We start from the raw sequence: 22,436 nt of genomic DNA on the forward strand, positions 1-22,436 counted from the left end.
CTCCTCCTCCTCCTCCTCCTCCTCCTCCTTCTCCTAACTGCTGTGATTATGCCCCCTGTTACCACATTTGCTTTCTAACTAGGTTCGAGTAGGACACAATTTCCTTCCCTCCCTTCTCCCTTCCTTGGACAGGTGGAGGAGAGGCAAGGACCTGGATGTTTTTAGTTCTTGGCCTCTTCCTGCCTCCCCAGCTCTTCACAGCCAGCCCTCCCACCACTGGCCTCTCTCGCATCTTACTGGTTTCTTCTTGCAGTTCCTACAACATTGTAAACCATCCTTTCATTAGAGCATCTTTAAATGGCTGTCTGTGGGGAAAGCTGACTTCACAGTGTCCTTATCAGGAACAAGGGCTTTTATCTCTGCTCACAGGCATTACAGGGAATAGCAAGGTGAATCCCGACTTCTAAGGAGACGCTATAAAAATGAAAGTTTTGTTACACTATAATAAGAACAGTCGCGGTGGGATGCAGACGGAAATCCCTTCGGGAACCTGCATTTGCATGACTATGGAATGAAAGGAGAAGTCAGCCAGCTTTCAGAAGGTAGAAGGAGGCAGTTAGAGCCAAGCTAACTGAAGCCAGAGCTGGATCCACAGAGGGACCTGTGAATGGTGTGAGGCAGAAGGCTAGCTACCAGCAAAGCTTGGAGATTAGAAGGCTTCTGTGAGCAAAGGTGAGGTAGTCTCCAACTCCTGCCTCCCGCCTCCCCCACTCCCAGGAGAACTGTACATTAGTCCTTTGTGGGACTCCAGAAGTGACACACTTCCACAAGCTGAAGGCACAACATTTTTACCGCCAGGATTCAAGTTGGAGCTGCACAGCAGCAGCCAGGCTTGCGACAGCTTGTCCTCTGTGCTGTCGGCCAGCAAGGGGCGTCCACACCAGTGGCACGCTGTAGTCTTAGGTTTTTGCTCTGAAAATTTAATATGGGGAGACTATGTGGGTTGCTACGTTAATTATACGATTAGCTTTCGGGAAGCATGATTACTTTCAACATCTTATATAGCCTAGACTCAAAAGTCTCACATATCTAAAATCGCAGAAGAAATTCTATGGCGGAACAAAGAGACCATAATGTGTTCATTTCACGTGATCTCAGAGCTTTGGATAAACTCTCTTTGAGGAACTCTGAACTTCGTTATTCTCCACACTGGGGGAGAAGACTTCCATGACTGAGTTCAATTGCAGGTATAACACTTTCCACAGGGTAGAGGGAGGAAGGACAAAGGCAAGAGGGCTCTGGTGTTCAAAAACACAAGAGTTCACAAGGTGACCCTTTCTATGGAAAATAGGAAGGAGAGATTTAACCATGCTTCTACAGTGGGCGGAGCAGCGCGCTTCTGTAACAGACAGAAAAGTGATCCCACCCCAACCCAAGGTTCTCATATCGACCTCCATAACCTGAGAATGCAGATGTTTCAGACAAAGGGGACCATGATTGTCTATAAGTCAGGGCTCCCCAGAGAAAGAGGATGTCCAGCTCTATAGAGGGGAGCCAAATGCCAATGTAAGCATCCTGAGAAAGAAGGGGAGGTACAGGTTTGTGTTCTATTACTGTGATAAATACCACGACCAGCAACATAGAAATACAAGGTTTATCTCATCTTAGAACTTTCATCTGCAGTGAGGCTCCACCGGGAAAGGAAGTCAGACCAGGAATCTGGAGGAGAAACTGAAGCGGCGGCGGCCTCTGAGAGACCCTGCTTACTGGCCTGCTCCATGACTTGCTCAGCCTGCTTCCCCATACAACCCTGGACTACCTGCCTGGGAGTGGTATTGCCTATAGCGAGCTGCACCCTCCCAAATCAGTCATTAACCAATAAAGTGCTCTCCAGTCTCCCCCGCAGTCCAGTCTGAGGGAGGCATTTTCTTACTGGAGGCTTTGTTTGCCAGATGACTAATGCCTGTCAACTTGATGACAACGACCAATCAGGACTCAGAGGGAAACAAAGAAAGGTAGGATAGGAGGGTAGAAGGGACAGAGGGGAGAGAGGCTGGAAGGAGCAGTGTTGCCGCCTTTCATGATGTAGGAAGGGGCTACTAGTGAACACATAGAGGGGGCTGGTAGAAGCTGGGAACCGCAAGGACCACAGTTGTCTCCTAGAACTGCCAGAAGGAGGCCACAGAGTCCCCATTAGCATATTCAAACATGTCATCTAAATTTACTTTGCGTACGGCCAATATGTTTGATATAGTGGCAAGGGGGACCTGGCATGCTAAGTTGGAAAGCCATAGGTCTGCTCCATTAGACTCCCGTGAGTCATTGTCTCTTAGCCGTGACAAAGGCCTGATCGATCAACTCAGGGACGAAGAAATTCTTTGGGCTCATGGTTGGAAGAGAGTGAAACCATGGGAGCACCAGGGACTGTGGCCCCAGGTGCAGGAGACAACTGGTCCCACCACCGCTACAGTCTGGCAGTAGGTAGGCAGTCTAAGTGGGAACTAGTCCAGACCCACGAGGTCTGGCCCCAGTAAGGTACAGCCTCCCGTGAGGCCCCACCTTTCAAAGGTCCCACATGAGCCTACAGGGACATTTCCTATCCAGAGCATAACAGCTGCCGCACCTGTTGTGAGTTGTAGTTTAACATGCAAGTCAGAGCACTTTGCTGTGTTTCGTGAAACTCTCCCCCAGTTTCACATGTGTGTGGCATGAGAAGCATCACCATGGCTTCACATCCTGTCTGAACCGGTCTCCAAGGTAAGGCCACCTCCTTCAGCTCTCAACCACACATACAAAAGGTGCTGCTGTGTGAGGTGGGTTTTTTTTTGTTTTTGTTTTTTGTTTTATTTTGTTTTTGTCTTGTCTCTTACTAATCCTAATCCCATCCTCCATGTAGACCCTAGCAGTCTACATACATGCATCTGGTATTTTCCCTGTAGGGAAGGCTCTGCCTGGATGCTCTGCATGGTGGCTGTCTCCTTCACTCCTTCTAGAGTTTGGCTCCTCAGATGCAGGCTGCTTTGGTGTCTTGATGGGCGGGCGCTGACTGCCCCCCCCCCATTATCACACACATTTCATTGTCCTGTTAATCACCTAACCCGGTTCCATTTCCCACCAGAAAAATAGGATCCCTGCTTTCCTGACTTGCCAGTATCCCCCTAGTCCTGGAGGTGCTGTGTGTGTGTGTGTGTGTGTATCCCCCTAGTCCTGGAGGTGCTGTGTGTGTGTGTGTGTGTGTGTGTGTGTGTGTGTGTATGATGTGTACATGAGTGTGTGAAAAATCACTGTAGGTTATCAAGATCATGGGTTCTCAGGTGATCTCTCTCTCTCTCTCTCTCTCTCTCTCTCTCTCTCTCTCTCTCTCTCTCGTTTCTTCTTTTCCCTCCCTTCTTTCTCTTTTTTTTTCCCCTCCAAATTCACACTAAATAGCAAGACAGCTTTGGTCTGTTTTGTCAATGCACATAAAGGAAAATGTATCTTTATATCTATGACAATGTATTTATATATGTCTATGAACTTGACCAGTGTGTTCTGTTACCCCAAGGCACCCCTGATGCTGCTTGTCCTTTCAGGGTCAACCCCTCCTCCAGCCAGGACCTGGTGACTACTGACGTCTCCTCTGTCTTAAGAGCTTCTCTTTTGAGAATGCAGTGCTAATGTAGTCACGTGAACACACCACAGGGCAGATGTTTGGTTTTTGAGATGAGGTAATGCTGTACAGCCCAGACTGGCCTTGAATTCACAATCCTCCTGTCTCAGCCTTCCCAGGGGTGTGATTACAGGCACCCGTCACCACACCTGGCCGGTATGTAACTTTGTGAATAAGAACTTTGGTCCTTATACTTAGCATGATACATTTGAGATTCATAACAAGTTTCATGTATGTTAGTGGGTTAAGGACTGTTCCCAGTTTAGGGTATTTATTAATAAACCTACCATGGACATTTATATGTGGTTTTTATGTGCTTCAGTTTTGTTTTTTAAAATATAGACTTAGACACTTGAATCATATGTTGTTTTTGTTTGGATTTATTTGTAAAATTTTTATTACATTTTATATTTATTATTTACTTATTTCTCACTGGTACACTCTCTCTCTACTGTGTGGGCTCGGGGAATTGAACTCAGGTCCTTAGGCTCAGTGACAAATGAGTCATCTCAGTGCCCCCAAATGTATGGTTAATGTTACGGGGTGACACTGACCTGTTCTCCACGGAGGCCGCATTGTCTAATTTTTCTCAAGAGCTCTGTCCAGATTAAATTCCTTTCCTCATTTTGAGCTATTTACAGTGTCAACGTTAGAATTAAAGCCAGTGTTTATGAAGTAGGCAAGACCATCCTAGACTGGTTACCCTTTACCTATTATTTTAGGACTGACTGGAAGAGAGGGGTGTGTCCTGGGCAGTGGGAGGAGCCCTGGCAAGGGGAATGGACGCCCCTCCTCCCATGCCATGTGAGTCAAAGAGTCACAGGCTTCGGCTGGGGCCTGAGAAGATGGCAGGCACCCATATGTGCATTGAGAAATGACCTTGAGGATGCCTTACAAGACGAAAAGACACGAAGGACTGATCGCCATAACCACTCAGCTCTCCGGAGCGCCATTTCAAGGAAGCTTAAATCTGGACACACGCTCTACGCAAACCCTTCAGAACAATCTCCAAGCAGGGCGAAGAAGAGGACTGTGGGGTCGAACCCCGTTCCGCCGGGAAAACGGGCTGTGCCTTTCACGTCTGCACTTAGTGAAATGGATTCTTTGAAACCCAACCTCATCATTTGGCACTGTGACCTTTATTATTATTTTGTCTTAAAAAAAAATTCTTGCAAAGTTGATGTTTCTAATTGTCCTTTGGATTTTGCTAAAATACTCATTAAAATGTCACACGGTAGGATTTATCCACAGATAATGTGAATTGCATGCAAGGGAGGACCTCAATTAGGGCGGCACAGAAGGCAGTGAAAGCCTGGCTCTAATCAGTGTGCTGCTACTAAAGAAAAGAGGGACGAATCTTGCATAATAACCAAGGCCTTTGCCAGCCTCCCCCTGCTGTCCCTGCAGGGCCCTGTAACTGCCTCCTCGGCTGCCTTCCAGCTGCCTGTTGCTCAGGGAATGCAGGCAAAGCATATGACACACACATAGGACACTGGCGCCTACATTTCCCCTAGGCTTTATCCTGGAAGTCCTACTATCTCAGTATCCAGTTTGAGGACCTGCTTTCTGGTAACTACTTACGCAATATTGTCAAAAACAAACAAAAAAAGCAAACAAACAAACCTGAACCACATCAATAGCAACAACAAACTGTCTTTGTCAAGATGGGAGATTTTAGATGAAAGATTGAGATCCAATATACTGAAAAAAAAAACAAAACCCTTCAGTATTTTATTGTACAGGATGTCAAATCTGACTAGCTAAGAAATAAATTATCTATGTGTTTTCATCTTGATCTCTCATAAGACACAGACCAGCTAAAATTCTCTTAAAGTAGCTCAGAGTTCATTTTCTGTAGTGAGAATGTAGGGCAGGGGGAATGGTCAGGTGAGTTTCTGATATTATTGCTACAGAAATAAAAAATTTATATCTTTAAACGCATCATGGGCTTAAAAATATAAAAACTACACAATCAGCGTAAAATGCGAATCTCTGGCTAGTGACTCAGGTTGTTGGGTAAGCCAGAACCATCTGTGATGCTAAGGTTTAACTACTTGCAGCTGGGCAGTCCTTCAGAGCGGTTCATCTCTTGTTTGTAGCAACATAAGTCAAGTCGGGAAGATAAATAATGATGTTAGCGGGCAAACAGGGAGCTAAACTGTGGCACAGCCAGCCACTCGATAAAAAACTGCTCGAGTGTCACACAAGAATGAAGCAGCTCTTTCTGATGGAACCTGAGAAACATCCAAGTAGAGAAAGAGAAGCTCCCCCCACAGGGTGAACAGCAATAATTTCATTTTTATATGCACGTAAAACATATTATCTGATCTAGAAAAGCCACGGTCTGGACATGCACTATGCTGTGTTAGGTAGTTACGCAAGGTAGGAGGAGGTTGCTCGTGGGCACTGTTCTCATCTGACATTATTTCTTTAATTTCTAAACTTTACATAACCTTTTATTGCTCCTCACTTCAAAAACAAAAACAAAAAACAAAAAACAAAAAACCAAACCACAGCCCCAAGCCTTTGACTTTTGAGTGCCTCAGGTGCCCGGAGGAAGAAAAGGGAAACTGGAATTATAGAGGCGTCAATATTCAACATTGGCATTTTCTCAAGAAACGGCAAGGATTCTGACTGTGATCGATGTGAGCTTAAAAAATACAGTGTGAACCTATGGGGACCCAGGAGAAAAGACCAGAGACAACCCCGTGTATGCATAGGAAAGAGAACTGATGTCTCCGACTGACCTTTAAGTCTTGGGGAGTTGAGGATGGAGGGGCATTGAAGAAGGAAGGTTGGGGTAATTTAACCAAAGCTAAGGTTGTATGCAAAAGCTGTATGGAAATCCACTTTGTAAGATAATTAAAAATACAATAAATAAAAAAAGGAGTTTGCACACAGATATCCTCCATGGGTGGATGACCAGAAGATATGAGTTCTTGCTATTATTACTGTTTATTACTTTTTTTTTTTTTTTTTTTTTTTTGAGACAGCGTCTCCTTAAGTATCTCTGGCTGGCCTCAAACTCACAGAGATCTGCCTGCTTCTGCCTCGTTAGTGCTGAGATTAAAGGTGTGTGGCACCACACCTGGCCCAAGTTAAATGAAATCTATCTCAGTATGGACCATGAGACAATTCCCAAGGTGCTACTACTGGTCAGGGACGCCCCAGAGACCCCCCAGCACAGCAGCACACTTTGGTTTTAGGACAGGCAGGTGTGGAGAAATGACTTAACATGAACACTAGGCACTCTTCTAGAGGACTAGGACTCAGTTCTCAGCACCCACACGGAGGGTAACAATCATCTAGAACTCCGGTCCCCATGCAATCTGGCGCTCTCTTCTGGCCACTACAGGTACTGCAGTCATATGATGCCCAGGAAAAAAAAATTAATTAAATAAAAAAATGTAAAACCAATGTAAAAACCTTCCTTCCTGCTGCATAGCTTTCATGGTGGTAGGTCTATGGAGTGCTATGCAGGCTACTATGGAAGAAGAGTTGTCAATGTGTTTACCCAGTGCTGAGCTCTGAGTGTTACAATGACTGACCTGCCAGGCAAGGTGTGTCCATTGGTACAAAGGTAGCCTGGATGTCATGGGGTAGCCAGTTATTTTCTAATTGTCTTTGAGGCTTGCTTGTCAGGAATTAATAAAAGCCTGGCATGTAAACCTGTCAAAAACTCCATGATGCAGGAGGATACAGACCCCAGAGATGGGGTGGGGGGTACCCACTACTGTTGTTTTGCCAAATAGACAATATTTATAGTAAAAAAAGAAAATGCTACTAAGTATTTATATCTGAACCCATAGATTGCTCTCAACCTTGGCCAGAGAAGTTCCTTTCTGCTGTGGGAAGCAGTGGATGCTGAGATTCAAGACTGGTTGCAGTGCAGAGAAACATGTGAACCAGAAATGTGGGGGCAGCCCGCCGCGTTCTTTCCTTCCTGATGGTGTCAGTCACTGAGCAATGCAGTTCTATTTCTGTGATTTTCCAAATCATGCTCCTTTCTCCCCCTCATTGTACCTTTCCTGGGCTGCCTTACTAGACAAGGGTACAGTTGGCTTGTATCTGCACAGCTGTGCCTGCTCATGGCACACTTACTTGTGCGTGTTGTGTTATTGCTCTGAGACCTTGAGCCTTGGATCGGCCCATGGGCTTCAGATGGAAGGCAACACTTGGCCTGCAAGGGATCCTCTGGGTCCCAGGGTTTGGCCTTCCAATCTCTTGTGACTGACCAAGGCCCTGCCATTAAGTAATTTGCCAGCTGCTTCTCTAATAGAGTTCCCAGATTCTAGTTGGCTTCTTCTAGCTTTTATAGATCATCAAGAGAATTTTGGGTAATAAAAATTAGACGACTGGAAAGATAGCTCAGTGGTTAAGAGCACTGGATGCTTTTGCACAGGTTCAGTTCCCAGCACGGCAGCTCACAACTACCTGTCACTCCAGTTCTAGGGGATCTCATACCCTCTTCTGGCCTCTGCAGGCACCATGCAGGTACGCAGTGCCCATGCATGCAAGCAAAACACCCATACTTGTAAAATACAAAGAAATCTCTCTTTAAAAACCACATTAAAGGGCTGGAGAGATGGCTCCGTGGCTAAGAGCGCTGACTGCTCTTTAAGAGGTTGCTGAGTTCAGTTCCCAGCAACCACATGATGGCTCACAACCATCTGTAATGGGGATCCTGATGTCCTCTTCTAGTGTGTCTGAAGACAGCCACAGTGTAGCCCTTGCATCTTTTGTAACCTTGTTTCAAAGCATCTTTCTACAAACTTGCAACAGAAGTTGGGTAAATTGGCCATGGTCAGTGAAAGCTTACTGGCAGAAGCCAAGGGCAGATGGAAGGTTTCTCAGCCACGCTGCTGCCGACTGGAGGCCTGCCTCCCCCAGCCTTCTCATCTGAGCCATGACTAGGCTTGTCCTATCTCAGTGCAATCTCTCTGGAAAATGGACTTCCCTATGGATTAATGAATTTATTGCATCATGGATATAGCTAATACTTCCTCAAGCACATAATAGCCTTCCTAAAAAAAAAAAAAAAAAAAAAAAAAACTAGAAAATTTCCCAGTCAGCAAGTCAATAAGGAACTCCAAGGGGCAGGTCTCCCAACACATCTAAAAGCATGCTTTCTTAAGGTTGCCTGAAGGGAAACTTTAGTAGCCTAAATCAATTAAATGGTCAGGGAAACAGACTCAGTTTGCCCATCCCTGATTTATGACCTGGCACTAGACATGCAAATGCTTTTCCTCCCCTTTCCAATCCTCTCCCTCTTCTATTGACCCAGTCAGCCTCTACCCAGAGTAGAATTTCACCTTTGCTCTCTTGAAAGGTTGACTATGTGAGCCATTAATCTTGACGTTCCTGGCTGCAACCAGCTGTGGAAATGATTGGTCCTGCTGCAGCCCGAGGCATAGTTCTCTAGGGCTACGGCGCCAGAAAAATCAAACCCAGAGCGACTTAGTCTGGGACTGATGCGGCCATTTTTCATTTAGCATCGCCGACTGCTGTTTATGAGAAATGATCTAATAACTCAGGGAGCCCACAGCGACAAATCACCGTAGCAGCACAGGCAGACTGATGCCCTGGCTGGGGTGATGGAAGCTGGCTCTGGCTGGCAGGGTGGGTCCCAGCATTCAGGCTTACATGTGTGCCCCTTTCTCCTCAGGCCAGGCCACCGGACTGATGGTGCTATTGGGAAAGGACCAGAGACCCGAGCAGAGTCGGGTGGAACAAAATCGAGGCTCTTAGAGTTTTAATAATCCACCCACTGTGTGCCAGATATCCTTATGTCATTTTGTTTTGTATACCAACAATCCTGATAGGGTGGGCAGATAAAATCCAGGATATTGTTTAAATTTGTTTAAAAAATTAAATGGAAAGCTCTCTCTTTTTTTCTCTCTCTCCCTCCCTCTCATCCCCTCTCCCTCCTTCCCCTTTCTCTTTCTGTATATGTCTTTGCACCCGAGTGCTGGTACCCACAGAGGCATCAGATGGAGACACAGGTAGTTGCGAGCTATCTGACAGGGAGCTCACAACTCCCTTGGAACCAAGTGTGTGTTCTTAACTCCTGGGGCAACTCTCCAGCCCCTAATTTTTTTTTAAAGTGGAGAAAGGCAGCATAAGTATTTGTTATGAAATATTTTGGATATGCTTATACAAAAAAACCGTTACTTATCTGAAATTAACATTTAACCAAGCATCTTGCGTTTGCTGTGTCTGTTAACTGTACCCCAGGAGACGTCTGGCAAATGTTTGGAGACATTTTTGATAGCCATGACCTTGGGGAAGAAGGGTGTCTTTTGACATCCAACGAGTAGGCCAGGGATGTTGTGTAAAATTCAATGCACTGTATCTCTACTGTCAGCGCTGAGCAAGAACGACCAGACCAAGATATCAGTAGTCTGAGAAGTCTTGTAAACAACCCTAGGCCTACCCACTGTGCAAAGGGACCTTAGGGATGCTTTGCTTTCAGAGGCAAGGGGAAAGGTGTGTAGGAGACCCCACATCCCCTTCCTATACATGTTTCTTTGTACGTTAGACTTTGTTAATGTTGGATTTGTCACATGTTCCTTTGGTTTGGAAGATTGGCTATAAATTTATCTGTCCTCGCTCGCTGCTTTCCTTTATTCTCACTGTGGATCTGTAGAGTGGATCTATTTCCCGAATAAGCCATCTCTGTGTGTGAAACTCGGTGTCACTACAAGTCTAACATTTGCACTACCCATCCTCAGAACTGTTTCCTATACCTGAAAGTGCGTCTGCTTTACTGCCCTCAGCCCCTGGTAACCTTTTGTCCCACTTCCTGTCTGCATGGATTTGCTTACTCATGACGCTTCATATAAGCGGGACCACGCAAGCCTTCGTGCCGAAGTTACTCCACTTAGCACAGTCCCTAGGGTCCTGTGTGCTGCAGTAGATCTCAGAGCGCCCTTCCTGTGTATGGCAGATAATGTTCCGCATGTGAACATGCGCAATCTGCTCATCTGCCAGGACGCAGATGCACAGACCTCCGGGTTGTGTCTCTCTTCTGGCTACAATGAATGACGCTGCTATGAACATAGTAAAAGCACCTCTCTTTGGGCCTCTGCTCTCAGTTCCTTGTGGTCTATCCAGAAATACAATGGCTGGGCCATTCTATGTTTATTTTAATTGAGGGAACTCTAATAATGACCTCTGTTCTCTGCGAGGGCTAGCTGAGGCTATCCTGATAGCCAGGGCCGATGGGCCTGACCCCCAAGGCTCCTTCCTCACAGTCGAGACTCCCTTTCTTCCAGCTAGTGCTCCATTAGGTGCCTATGATCACTCAAGAGGATCCCTCTTCCCCCACGTCATCTTCAGTCAATGCACAATCCATCGCACATTGTACATTCACACACACACACACACACACACACACACACACGTACACACACACCACATGAGCCATATAGAATATTTCACCTCAGCAGCCGCTGTGAGTGTGAACATGAGTGAGCGAGCTCATGTATTAGTTGGCAAGATTAACCAATAAGGAAGTGATGTCTTTGCTTAATCTGGTAGTTTGTGAAGTTTGGGGTACTTCAGAACTTGTGCAGGTTTCTGAGTGTTTCAAGTGCCTGGTTTGACAGCTAGCCTAAATAAACCACAAATGGGAGGCACACTTTGGGACACAGATCAAAGAAAACTGGAGAAGAAGAGGAAAGGCGTTGGGTGCCCCCGCTCAGTGGCCGGAGGTGGGCAGAAGCTCAAATGTAATTTTAGAGGGCAGTAAATCCTCGTGAGGAAGCAGATTTGTTGTTTCTGGGAAGGCCCAAAAGAAAAGTGCCTTGACATTGTGTGGGAGGGGAGGGGGTGCAGGTCTGGAAAGCTCTAAGAGCAAGCAAGCTAAGCATAGTGGCTGAGCTCTGTAATCTCAGAGTTTAGGAAGGTGAGGCAGGAGGATCCCCTTTTTGGGGCCAGCTTTAGTGCCACGCTGATTTCCAGAGCACTTTGGGTTAAGTAGGTGAGCCTGTGTCACAAATGAGGGTGAAGAAAAAAGGAAAAAGAAAAAAAAAAAAAAAAAAAAAACAACTGACCAAACAAAAAGAAATCCTGCTGCGAAATGAGTTTTCAAAACAAAACAAAACAAAACAAAACAAAACAAAACAAAACAAAACAAAACAAAACCGTGTTCCTCTCCCTAAGACCTCAAGTCTACACAGAAGCAAATCCAAATGTGTCTTAAATACCCCAGGAGCCCCTGAATGGCAGAATAACAGAAGTTACAACAGAGACCTGATAAAGTTGAGTCTGACACAAGACCTGCAAGGCAGGCTAAGTGGTGAGCGTCCCTGCAGGGTGTTTTAAGGAACAGTAATTGTGATGAGCTTTAACCAACGCTGGAGGGCACCCTGAGCTCACAAGACTCGCCACCCCCTCAGTCTTTAGGCTCACTAAAAGCCTCCTCTTGATAGCTTTTACTTGTACGCCTGAGGGGTCCTTCAAAGTAGGTCAGGCTCTGCGGATCAAAATGTGAAAACTCAGGGCTCGGAAAGCTGCTGTGGTTGATTTTTCCCCGTCTCCTCTGGTTCGCCATCATTTTCCCCAGTCTCTGTGCTAAGTTAGCGGCTGCCATCTTACAGACCTTCCAGCTCTGAGGCCTGGGATCCACCTTCCTTCTGAGAATCTAAAGGCCAAGTGTGCACTGTCAGGAGAAATGGCCTGCAGATACTTTTTCAGGTGGGAATTTTGCATGACATCCCCTCTTTATCTGATTTCAGATCATATATCTATCTCTATATCTATCTATCTATCTATCTATCTATCTATCTATCTATCTATACATACATACATACATACATATCTCCAGTAATATGCAACAGTACACCTTATTGGTAGTGGTGTCCTTATATCAGTCGGGGACAGAGCAGATGGCAGTCCTTGTTCATCCTAGCTTGATGCCTGGCTTGGTGGCCAAAGCTGTCTTATGCCTGGGACTCATAAAAATCAGATCAGATCAGATCAGAACAGATCCAGGCAACACAGTGCAGGAGAAGGAAGACAGACAGAAAGAGCTGTGGACTGTCATGCCACCCACAGAGCTGCCCTCCAGAGTACGGCACAGGAAGGCCATAGACACCTGCTTGCTGTCACACCTAGCAACGTGGATGGAGGATGTCACCCAGTGGCCTGCCAGCTTCATGGTCAGCTTGCCGCTGGCGCCATCACGATGTGTGAGTATGTGGTAGTCAGATGTGAGAGAATTCGAGGAGGAGCATCATGGCCATTATGAAGAGAGGTGGAACTGGAGACTCTGGGAGTGGAGCAGAGCAGCTGGTTAGGACTGACCAGCCCTGGCACCTGGGCCATGGTGAGGTCCCAGCCTGAGCTGCCACTGGGTCCACGAAAGGCTGTGCATAACTGACCCCACCCATTACTGGATGTAACGCTTGGCCCCCATCTCTCACCAGGAGGCAGTACTTGGGAGAGCAAGGCCTGCACCTCACCCAGGCAGCACAGTGGAGCTGGTCCTGGTGATGTGGCTAAGCCTGCCTTGAGGGCATGAGTGTTGGAGAGCTGATCCTGCCACTTGTCTGCCATGGGGGCGGCACGGGTACAGAGATGATACCCCCACCCCAAGCCTCCAGTGGTTGGGAAAGCTGCCCACAGGATTAGGAGCTTGGGGGAGCTAGCCCTGCCCCTCACCAGCGGCAGCACTTGGACGGCACAGCACAGCTGACCCTGGTGGCAGGATGCCCAGGTGAGCCAGCCCCAAAGACAAGAGGTCAGAAGAGCTGGCTGGCCCTGGGACCCATCTGCTGTGAGGCAGTATGGGTGTGAGGGCGATGCCTTAAGTCCCTTGCCCCTCACCAGCTGTAGCAGTCAGGAGAGCTGGCCCCAGGGTTGTAAGAGCAGGAAAGCTGGCCCTGCCCCTTGCTGGCTGCAGCACTCGGGATAACAGGCCTTGCACCTTGTCTTCTGGGAGGCACGGCAGAACTGGCCCTGGTGGAGGGGGCATAGGTGAGCCAGTCCCGAGGGCAAGAGTGTGGGAGAGCTGGCTCTGCTGCCACCGCTCATCTGGCATGAGGTGTCACAGGTGAAGGGGTGATGCCCCCCTGCCACCTACAGTAGCTGCGAGTGCTAACCCTGGGGTCATGAGGGTGGGAGATCTAGCCCTGCCCCATCACTGGCTGAGGCACTTTGGAGAGAGCCCTGTACCTCCCCTGGGCAATACGGTGGAACTGGCCCTGATGGCAAAGGATCGTGTGAGCTGGGCCTGAGGGTGTGGGAGTGGGAGAGCTGTCCCAGCCCCTCACAGGCTGCAGCACTTGAGAGAGTGAGCCTTGGACCTTGATGGGGCAGCACAGTGGAGCTGGGCCTGGAGACACGGGTGCAGCTGAGTCGGCCCAAGGGCATGAGAGCAGGAGAGCTGCCCCTGCCTCCTGCTGATGGAGACACTGGGTGGCCTCGCCAGAGCAGGACAGGAGAGCTCACCCTGGTGGCAGGTAAGGGAGAGCTTCCAGACTGATCAGCTCAGCTACCACCCAGGCCAGACCCAGAGCTCTGAATTGACCCATTCCAAAATCTATGTCATCTGCAAATGGTTGGGATGTGTGAAAGGGTCAGTCCTGCTGACCCAAATTTGCAGGATCTCCATGACACAGAACAACAACAGGGTAACTGGGAGGATAATAGGATCCAGTATTGATGCTGTCACAGAAGCCGGAGACCTTGACATTGCAATGAACATTTGCAAGAGAAGATGTGTGGACAGAGGGATATACTGTGGGACACACACACACACACACACACACACACACACGTTTCCACAATAAGATATTTTCTGAGCTTCTGTTATTATTGTTTGATATTTTTTGCATGTGCGTTTTAATTTGTGGGGGAGGTTGCAGGGGTGAAGGACAGATTTGAGGGGACAGAAAGATGAGCAGGACTGGGGTGCATGACATGAGACTCACAAAGCATCAATAAGAATAACATATATTATATATTTATATGTAATATATAAATATGTATGTGTCAGTTGACATGTGACAGAGAACTAGAAATTAGCTCCAGTTCTAGGGTTGAGAAAAGGTACACCCACCCACCTGAGCAGAAGGAGGGGGCAGAGCCCAAACCACAAGAAATAAAAACATGGAAAGAGGGTCTCAACACTTCTAGTCTTGCCTGTAAGTGAGTGGAGAGATTCTAACTGCAGTCCAGAGAATACTTCAGGATGGCTAAACAGGAAAGAAGAAGCCAGCCAGCATCACACCTCAGGGAAAGCGTTGTGGGTTTGCTAATCTCTGGCAGAAAGAAACTTCAACGTCCCTGGAATTTTATCTATTATTTTTTCATTTTGTTAGACAGGGTCTCACTATGTAAGAGCACTTGTTGCTGCTTCAGAAGACCTAGGTTCAATTCCCAGGACACACATGATGTCTCCTGGCCATCTGTAATTCCAGTCCCATGGGATCCCACACACTCCTTTGACTTCCAAGAGAATCAGACACACATACAGCGAACATAATTATGGACAAATCCCTAACACATATAAAATAAAACAGATCTTTTTAAAAATATAAAAAGACATGAAGTTGGGGAGGGGAGGGGTGGATGTGGGAGTGGAACAGGGGGAGTTAGGGTGAGGAATTGGGGGTGAATGTCTCAGCCTGCCACCAGAGTCCCCAGCAGGTGTCTTGTCTCAGTTCTCACGTGATACATCTGCTGGCAGTGTGAAGTGGTCAGGATAGGGAAGGCTTGCGGGATGAGGGATGAGGGCATAAGGCAGTCAGTAACTTACAAGCTAATGGCTGCCCTTCTGTGGGCAAGGGTAAGACGTCCTCCCTGCCTCCTCTTTTGAGAAAAGGAAACAGAATGAAAAGGAGTATGCCCATCCACTGAGATGCAGATGGAGATGAAGGTGTGCCACCTTAGATCATCTAGTTCTCTGGCTCTGGACAGTGCATGTAGAGCCAATAACATCTCTCCCTCTTCTTTATTCCAAGCTCCTTACACTGACCCAAAAGTCAACAGTAATGATATTGATCAAATGTAGGGATGGGTGAACCCCGGTTCATATGGCTCACACAGAAAGAACACGTGTAATTGTTTTCCCAAGTTCGCATTACCGTTCATGCGTTGCCACATGTTCAGGACATCTAGAGAACATGTGGGAAGAGCTGGCTCAGAAACACTGTATCCTCATGGAGTCTGCAGGATGTTTCTACAGCATGTAGAAATTAGTACACAGGAAACAATTGCAGCCGGGGAGACTGACAGCCTTGATGTAAAGGCACCGTGTCCGCAAAGAAAAGAAGCAAGCGTTGGCAGTCGCACTTTTGGTGTGAGCATATGTAAGAGGTGAAAAGTGTGCACATAGTACACAGTCAGTGTTTTATTAGGTTTGGGTCCTTCTTGATCACATTTCATGAAAGAGAGCATGTGAAAAAGAAGAACAATCAAATATGAGCCAGAGAGAAAAAGCCTGGGAACGTGCTGGTATTTCTCTACAGAAGCGGTAACACCTGAATAGGCTAATCGATATAAAACTCACAACCACCAACTGTTTGATGTTCACACATGACTTGTATATTTTGGAGGAAGTGGCTTTGCAAGGCAGTTAGAAGAGCACCTCACAACAGATCCCCTTGTAAGTGGATTGCCAGGGAACTTGGAAAGGCTTATAAAAATGTGTTCTCTCTGTGTGTCCCTTCCTGGGCCAATGTGAAGAGTGATGAACATGAATCAACTCACTACAACAGTGTTTAGATAGTGGGACCGGCGGAACCCTGTTTGCTGTTAGCAGAACACACCATGCAGGAGATGTTTGATACTTCAGAAAGAGTATAAAGCTCAGTGTTGGGGTACACACTCTAATCCTAATGTGGGATGCCAAAGCAAGAGGACCAAGAGTTTAAAGCCACTTGGGGATAACGAATAATAAGATCCTGTTCAATGGTCTGCAAAGTGAGTTCCAGGACAGCCAGGACTACACAGAGAAACCCTGTCTCGAAAAACAAAAACAAAAACAAAAACAATAAATAAATAAATAAATAAATAAATAGTTAAAAAAAATCCTGCTCAAGCAACTACCACTACAACAAAAATAGACAATTATAGCGAATGTGGAAGACATATCCTCCAGCTTAGAAAACTACATGAAGAGTTGCAGAAGCTGTATATAACATACCATTTATATGAATTTTAAGCACATTCAAAGTGCTCACATCACTTCCACTGGTATGGGTTTCATTATTCTGTACGTGGGATGGAGTTCTAACCTCAGGGTGGTGGTGGGGACAGTAATAAAATGCATGTGTGACGTTAAGACTAGTGTCTGTCATATAACCATTCCTGATGTATAGTAGAGTTAATCTTTTGTACAATTTTTCTGTGGATTCAAAAGATGTGACATAAGAGTGTAAACTTATGAAATGGGTTGATGTATGCTATACTGCTCTATATGCTATACTGCTCTATATTCTCTCGGTATGAGATGCTAGTGAAATCAGAATGGAAACATTCTTCACTTGTTTTTCTAATTATTGATGCAGATACAACCTAAGATTGTTACAATTTAACAGAATAATATGGTGACTTCTTTCAACTGTTAAAAGTATATTAAAATAAAAATTAATCATTGCAAAAAAGAAGAAGAAGAAGAAGAAGAAGAAGAAGAAGAAGAAGAAGAAGAAGAAGAAGAAGAAGAAGAAGAAGAAGAAGAAGAAGAAGACCTCACAAATCAAATCCATCGCTCAGAGGAGAACCTCCCAATTGTGCAGCAGTTGCCACCATATGTCTCGGGGCTAATAGTAAACCACCACCATAGGAAGAAATCTCATTACTGGGATTGTGGCACAAAACTGAGCTGCCGAATGGCTGGCTGGGTCAGCTGCCGCTCTGGAAATTTATGTACCTCAGGGCTCTGCGGAGCCTCCCATGAAACCCAGTCCACTGCCGCTCAGCCTGGTGCATAGCCGCTCACGTGCCGTTAGCGTTTGGATCTCAAGAGAATGAGACAGGGAAAGGCCTGGGATTCCTTTCTTCACCACAGAGAAAGCAGCACAGGCACAGCCTCACAGCCTCATGGAAATCCATGTCCAGGACGTTTTTGTTATGGATATTAGTTACAAAATCAGTCATCGTCCTAACCTCATAGAAGCAGCTGCTGGGACTGGCATGATTATTCTGGCCTCAGATCTTATCAGGATGCCTCTCAAATTGGCTCTAAATCACAATGTCACAATATTTTCAAACCCAATCTAGATAATTAGATGGCTAATGTGGCCACATCATTCAATTTCCCGAGTTATTTATTTCCCATGCCCCCTTCTTTCTTACTTTGAAGTAACTTTGTCACTGCAGGAGGATGTAAAATGATAAATATTTTGCATCTGGTGTAGGGCATTTCTCATTTGTGTGATACATCCAGAATAACAATGGACTCTATTGTAAACAAAATCTGTGGGAGGAGCTAACCTAAGATTCTCACACATATGGAAGAGTTGTTCCTTATGCTGTCAGCCTTAAATCATGACATACGATGGAAGCCCTCTTGGAGAGCCGCGATGTGTACTTTCATGTGCGTATCTCAGACAGAGCTCTAAGCTCCCTCTTGCTCAGTTGTTACAAAACTTATTTTATTTATGTTTAATAATGATTTAATTAAATGATATTTCATTATTAATGATTTGATGATTTAATGATTTAGTTGATATTAATGTGCTTGTTTGTGTGTGAGGAGTGCAAATGTAGATGAGAGTTACGCATACATGCAAAGGTCATAGGGCAACCCTAGTGCCAGGCCATGTAGGTTATACAGTTTCCCCCTCTCACAGCTTCTAAGGATTTATCTGTCTCTGTACCCTGTCTCATCAACACTGTGATTACAGATGGGAGCCACTGGGCCAGACTTTCATGTTTGTCTTACAGACCCAAGCTTAGGCCATCAGGCTGGGGAGGCAAACCGTTTTCTAACCGAGCAATCTGTCTAACCCTGCCATAGCTGCTCGTGGTGGTACATGCCTGTCACCCTTGGTGGTATGTGATAGGGGGTTCTTCCTGATCCTTTCAGGAGTTCAAAACCATGCCTGGGTACTTCGCTTGGCCACGTGGGTCCCCAAACCCTCTCTTGCTCCCCTCTTTTCCTGATTCACACTGCTGTTTAGAGTCCCTGACATTCATGCCCAGATGATTCTGGGATAACAGTAACTCAGGAAGCCTGGAGCTAAGGATTTAGCTGGACAGTTCCTTGGACAACCCGGAGTTAGAAAAAACAGGTATGGGGTCCCTGACAGGGTGAGCAGGAGGCACACGTGACTAATAAAATTTATCTGAGAGAACTTATATATTACTAATAGTTATTTTCCTACTTAGAGAGAAACTAGGAAATTCTGTCATGCATCCAGGCTGGGAAATACCAGTGCCTTTAGCAAAGAGGCCTCTACATCTACCTAAGATGAAGGGAGGGAATGAATACTCAGAAAGACGCAGAGATTAGAACTCACATAGAGTTGTAAAAATATGAATTGATAAAACTCTATTTTTTTTCCTCCATGGCTACTTTACAAACACCCAGGAAGCTTCCTGAGGAAAACAGAGCGAAGAATTTGGTACTGTATGACAGGTAGCATTAGGCACAGTGTAAGAAAATGTAAAAGATGCATATATATCCCTCAGGAAGGACCCCACAGCCACTGTCATCTCTACACGCTGGAAAAGCATCCTTTTCAGCCCTGTGTGTACATGTCATCTCTTGGTCTACCCCGTTCACTCACACACACACACACACACACACACACACACACACACACCACCCTTGCCTGCCTACACCGCTCAAATAAGCGTCCTGGTTTTAGCATTTACAGCAGTGCTTCAGCGGGCCACTTACAAACTGTCTTACGTGATTAATCACATCTCTCCTCCTTCTTGGCTCCAATAACTTCGTCCTTTAAATATCTTTAGATCGAATGCCCATAAATCACACGCAGTCCCAAGCCAGCTCCATATTGTTCACCATTTCAATTACATAGCAGCCGTCCTTTAGGGGACCCGCAGTAACAGGATCATAGCTAAATAAACAAGCCGGGCCTTCAAACTCAGTCTATTCACATGTATAATGCCTAGCACTCAGGAAGCAGTATTCTAAAGAATGTATGAATTTATGAGAAGACTCAGGGCTTCTAAGGTGTGTCTGAGTGTCTCTGAGGGCTGCTGTCAAAGCAGCCCCCGGCTAAATCTAATAGGGTTTTCTTAGCTTTGACGCTCATGGAACATTTGATAGGACAATTTGCACAAACGGAGCTTGGGTCTTTTTCCCTGTTATTGCATCCTGGTATCCTTTTACACATCACTTCTCTGTTCCAGCCACATTAGTCTTCTTCACATAAAGCTGGCCATTTATTTCATTAGTTCACATATACTTACTGAGGACTCAGTGCTGGAGGTCACCAATGACAGTTTCCTGGCCACGTGGCATTGAAAAAATTAGTGAGAACTGGGAATAGCGATACAGAGAGGAAAATGAGAACATAGCACAACGACCTAAAAATGGGAGCTAGACAGTGCCCCAACAGCTTATCATTGAGGGGAGCTGACCCAACTGGGACATCTATGGGAAAAGCCAACACATAAGCCTCAAGAATGAGATGAGCTCCCTTCTGGGAGAGGATGTAGGCAAAGGCGATGCTCAGAGCTTGGCTCTCCTCTCTGTACCATCTTCCCATGAGTGTGTTTGCTACCAAGTATTTAAGCATCTTGACTGTCTGATAGGTCTATGTTGTCCACTATGTCAGCCGCTAGCTGCCCATGGCTACCAAATCCTTAAAATGTGGCCAGTGGGGCTACAGAACTGAATGAGAAGGTTGGTTAGTTTTGATGAATTTATATTTAGGAAATATTAGGAATGGTTGGAACACTTGCAGAGACTGTCTTCCACCAGAAGAAGTGCATACACCTAAGGCCTGGGCTCCCTAAAACAAATAATCAGTGGAGAGGTACCCCAAGCTGCCAGGCAGGCAGCGAGACTCCGAATCTATGCTTTCAACTGGGAACTGGGAATTGGAAATTTGATTGCAAACTGAGACAAGTTTAGTAAACTTGCCAGATTTGAAGACTTACTGGCAGAAAAATATGTAAATATCTAATTTTTCATCTTAAATTATGTTAAAGTGGTTATATTTTAGATGATTAGTGGGTTAATTAATTATCATATAATAGTATATCCTTTTAACTTAAAAATGTACATGCATGTGTGTGTGTGTGTGTGTGTGTGTGTGTGTGCGCTGTGTGTGCATGTCCGTGTGTAAACCAAATAGTAAGGAGGCTTAGAGGATTTATTGCTACAGAAAGGGTGCAAACAAACATTTTGTGGGACATGAACCTCATAGCATAGTTTTGGCCTCAAAGGCTGAATCAGTAACTATAGCAAAACCTGAGTGTTCACTGGCTTTAAGTGCACAGTGGAACACAACCACACTGCCTTTGACTTGTGTTGGTTCTTCCGTCTGTACTGATTGGCTGTCCCTGCCTCAGGAAAGGTCGTGACTTATTCTGATGAGGTCTGGCTAGCATGTGCAGCCGCTCAAGCTTTTATCTGTTGATTACATTAAGCTTTTATCTGTTGATTACATTCTCCGCAGGATGAACGGTGTGAACTCCCTCACCCAAGGCCACCTCTCTTTGTACACCAGGGAAGCACAGGCCGCCCTTCTGATTGGCTATAACATACCGCATAAAGGAAGCCACAGTTTCCCACTAAAGTGTGAGCCAGAGGGAAAAAGGGACACAAATGAGCAAGTCAATATCTATCCCTTAAGAGGAAACCATGGTTTATGACGGCAAGGACACGTGTTTCTCAGGGCAGTGTCAGTGATGCAGAGGGCGACCAATCAGAGGAAGCCGGAGTCAGGGCGAGATCTGCTGATCTGGACTCTACCACAGAGCAGGACAGCAGATGGGAGGAACATCCCCTCCGTGAAGTGCTCTGTTTGTGAGTCACAGTAGGAAAGGCACAAGACGCCCGACTCGGAGCAAGCTCAAGGCTCTGACTAACCCCTTTCCTCAGCGTGCTTTCTAGATCTTTTGTATAAAACCACTGCCGCGAGCCTTGAACGCATTGAGCTGGCTTTGACGAGTGTGGCAGGTTATGCGGAGGTGTCCACGTGAGTCATGACTTTCCTCGGAAACACGCAGGGCAATAATGGCTGCGTTACTCAGTGTGAATGTTTGATGCATACGCTTAATTTCGTAGAAGTAAAAAGGACAAATATTACACTGCTGTGGCTAGGCAGTGTTAGATGCAAAGCAGGGGTACTTCTAAATTATAGGCTCCATTACATTTAAATGTCTATTGAATAATACTTCATAGCTATAAAAATCCAACCAATATGCCCATATGCATATATGAATTATAACAGTACACTCTACTCTAAAGAAATGAGAATTTATTTAAAAGAATCACATATACTGAGCCCCCTCTAGCAGAGCTTGGTTCTGTGCCCTGAGTTAATGCAGCTTCATTGTTGTGGCATGACAAGATTTAAACAAAACCGAACCAAACCCACACTTCCTAAGATCAGAGGAAGCCACAGCTGCATTAGGCTTGATGCCCCAGTGTACGGGAATGTGAGGGCAAGGAGGCAGGAGTGGGTGGGTGGGTGGGGGCACACCCTCATAGAAGCAGGAGGAGGGGGATGGAGGTTTCCGGGGGTGGATTGGGAAAAGGGGATAACATTTGAAATGTAAATAAAGAAAATATCCAATAAATAATGACTAAGCATAAAAAAAGAAAAAATTGGCATCTTTTAAAAACTGACAATGTTATATATTTAGTGGGCATGGTGATCTCTCTCTCTCTCTCTCTCTCTCTCTCTCTCTCTCTCTCTCT

The 22,436-nt window shown here is 45.9% G+C and overlaps 1 protein-coding gene across 1 annotated transcript in view; it reads right to left on the reverse strand.

The window, feature by feature from the left end:
• The window catches only part of Sv2c (synaptic vesicle glycoprotein 2C), a 176,474-nt gene that overhangs the window by 36,619 nt on the left and 117,419 nt on the right, over positions 1–22,436 (reverse strand). The window lies entirely within an intron of this gene.

The sequence above is a fragment of the Mus pahari genome, chromosome 11 (assembly GCF_900095145.1).
Source record: "Mus pahari chromosome 11, PAHARI_EIJ_v1.1, whole genome shotgun sequence".
Lineage (NCBI taxonomy): Eukaryota > Metazoa > Chordata > Mammalia > Rodentia > Muridae > Mus > Mus pahari.